The sequence below is a fragment of the Mus caroli genome, unplaced genomic scaffold (assembly GCF_978045245.1).
Source record: "Mus caroli unplaced genomic scaffold, Mus_caroli_1 scaffold_20, whole genome shotgun sequence".
NCBI classification, from domain to species: domain Eukaryota; kingdom Metazoa; phylum Chordata; class Mammalia; order Rodentia; family Muridae; genus Mus; species Mus caroli.
The window spans coordinates 48,318,890-48,322,016 of record NW_028227275.1 but is presented as its reverse complement, the minus strand read 5'-3'; the positions used below and the strand labels follow the sequence as shown (position 1 = coordinate 48,322,016).

The window sequence follows — 3,127 nt, the reverse complement described above, 5'->3', positions numbered from 1 at the left end:
GTTCTATTACTTCTGATTCTCTTGCTCTTACAATTATTCCACATCCTCTTCAACAATGTTCCCTGAACTATAAGTGCAAGAGTGTTTTTTAGATATATCTATTGGGACTGGATTTCATAACTTTGGATTTTTAAAAAAATAGTTCTTATATGTGCTGACAATAGATTCTCTAAGACTGAAAGACCATATAACAAAATCATTAATACAAGACATAAAAATCCTTCCTTTGAGTTGTTGGACAAGGATGTTCAAGAGATTCCCAAAACATATAGCTAATCACTATTCCACTTCATTGCTTTCCAGAGATGGAAGAGAAGTCAACATTGGTCGAGATAATATGCACTTCAGAAACAGAACCCATAAACCTCTGAATTGAAGCTTACTTGAAGGACACTCCCCCAACCTCCATTATGACTAGTGTTCATAAGTACAGAAGATACCATACAAACTTCCAAAGGACAGAGAAAACCAAGAGTCCTACCCACATACTTTTGTGAACCTTATCAACCACTGACATTGCATGATAACCCTAATGGGTGAGAGGCCCAAATTGGGGTCTAACTTAGGAGGAGGCCCCAAGGCCTGACATTATTATTGATACCATGGTATGTTTACAAACAGGGACCTGTTATGACTGTCCTCCAAAAGGGCCAACAAGCAGCTGAAAGAGTCAGAAGCAGATATTTATACACAACTAATAGACAGAAGCTGCTGACTCCTGTGGTTGAATTACAAAAAAGATGGAAGAAGCTGAGGTGACCCTATAGGAAGATCAGTGGTCTCAACTAACCTGGACCCGCAGGATCTCTCAGACACTGAGCCACCAACCAGGCAGCATACACTAGCTGATATGAGACCCCTGACACAGCAGAGGGCTGTCAGGTCTGAGTTCTGTCAGAGAAGATTCATCTAACCCTTGACAGAGTTGGAGTCCCAGGGGGTGGAGAGGTATGGTGGAGTAGGAGTGGGTGGAGACATTCTCATAGAGAAGTGGGAGGAGGTGTGGGATATGAAAGAGTTGGAGGGTAGACTGGGAGAGTGATAAAGTCTAGACTGTAAAAATATATTAAAGAATAAATAAAAAAAGAAGAGAACTTAAACACACATACACATACACCCCCCCATACATACAAACCAAGGGCATTATGTATTTTGAAGGCAAATAGATGGAACTAGAAAATATCATCCTGAGTGAGGTAACATCAACTCAAAATGGCATGCAAAATGTGTGCCCACTGATAAGTATTAGCCATAAAGTACAGGACACATATGATACATCCCACAGACCCAAAGAAGCTTAACAAGAAGGAAGGCCCAAGCTAGAATGTTTATGTCTCACTTAGAAGGAGGAATAAAATAGTCATATGAGACAGAGGGAGAGAACTATATGGGAGAGGGGATGGTGATAGGAATAGGTATATCAGGATGAGTTTTGATGAGAGACAGGAGAGAGTGCTAGAAGACCAGGAGAATAGATGGAAATCTGCAGCTACCAGGGGTGACATGGGGGTGGGCAGAATACTGAGGAAGTGTCAGAGACTTGGGATGGGGAAGCATCTAGGAGTCAATGCTAGTAACTTTAGCTGAGATACATAACAGTGGGGATATGCAACCTTAAGAGTACATCGTCTTTAGCCAGGCATGAAGCCTCAGTGAAGGGATATGGACACAAATCTACAAAATTTGTCCTGTCAAAAATAAATGCAGGGGCAAAGTGGGAGAAGAGATTATGAGAATGGCCAACCAATACCTGGCTGAACTTGAGACATATCCTATGGACAATCACCAATACCTGACACACTAAGTGATACTCTTATATAAGTGTTAATAAGCTTGCAGAAAGGAGCCTAGCATAACTGTCCTCTGAGAGACTCAACCCAGCAGCTTACAGAAACAGATGCAGATATTATTGGACAGAACTCTAGGCTCCACAGTACCATGTACATTTTCCTTGGTAATCTATCACTGGTAGACTTTTGTTATTCTTCAGCTGTTACCCCAACAGTGATGTATGAGTTTCTTATTGGTAACAATGTCATGTCCTACAATGACTGTGCTGCTCAGATGGTCTGTTTCACTTCTTTTGCCAGGGTGGAAAATTACCTGTTAGCCTCAATAGCATATGATTGCTATGCAGCAGTGTGTAAGCCTCTGCACTACACCACCACCATGACTATGGGTGTGTGCATCTGGCTAGTTATAGGCTGCTATGTTCTAGATTTTCTAAATGCCTCCATCTATACTGGAGAGACATTCAGCCTATCTCTCTGTGAGAACAATGTGGTCCATCATTTCTGTTGTGATATTCCTGCAGTCATGGTTCTTTCTTGTTCTGATAGGCATATTAATGAGATGATTCTGGTTTATGTAGTGTGTTTCAATATATTTTGCTATCATAGTCATATGGATATCTTACATATTCATTTTTATTACTATCCTAAGAATGCAAACAGCTGCTGGACATTGGAAGGCTGTTTCTACCTGTGCCTCCCACTTCACTGCAGTTTCCATTTTCTATGGGACTGTCATCTTCATGTATTTGCAATCCAGCTCCAGTCATTCCATGGACAAAGACAAAAGCATCTGTGTTCTACACTATGGTAATCCCCATGCTGAACCCTATGGTCTACAGTCTGAGGAACAAGGAAGTCAAGAGTGCATTATTAAAGTTAAAGAATGCATTTACATTTTAGAGAGAAAAATAATCTGTAAGAACTTTTCATTTCTACACTATTTGTGATGTTCAATAACAGATTTATTCTTCTCAGATATTCTCTATGTATTGAATTACATTTGACATCCACTCTGAAGTTCTAGAGGTTGTTTCCTTATATATGCAATGTTTGATGTCTCCTAAAACAGGAAATGATAAACCCAGAAACACATACCTAATTAGAATTAGAATTAGAATTAGAATTAGAATTAGAATTAGAATTAGAATTAGAATTAGAATTAGAATTAGAATTAGAATTAGAATTAGAATTAGAATTAGAATTAGAATTAGAATTAGAATTAGAATTAGAATTAGAATTAGAATTAGAATAGCTAGCATTTCTGGAGGTCAATATCCCAAAACCCTTACTCAGGACACTGATATATTCAGGCCAATGAAAATGTAAGTAAAACA

General features: G+C 39.0%; 1 pseudogene; it reads left to right on the top strand.

Moving 5' to 3' along the window:
* Window positions 1–532: 532 nt before the first annotated feature.
* On the top strand, window positions 533–2,693 carry LOC110285998 (olfactory receptor 5B3-like; annotated as a pseudogene).
* The last annotated feature ends 434 nt before the right edge of the window (window positions 2,694–3,127 follow it).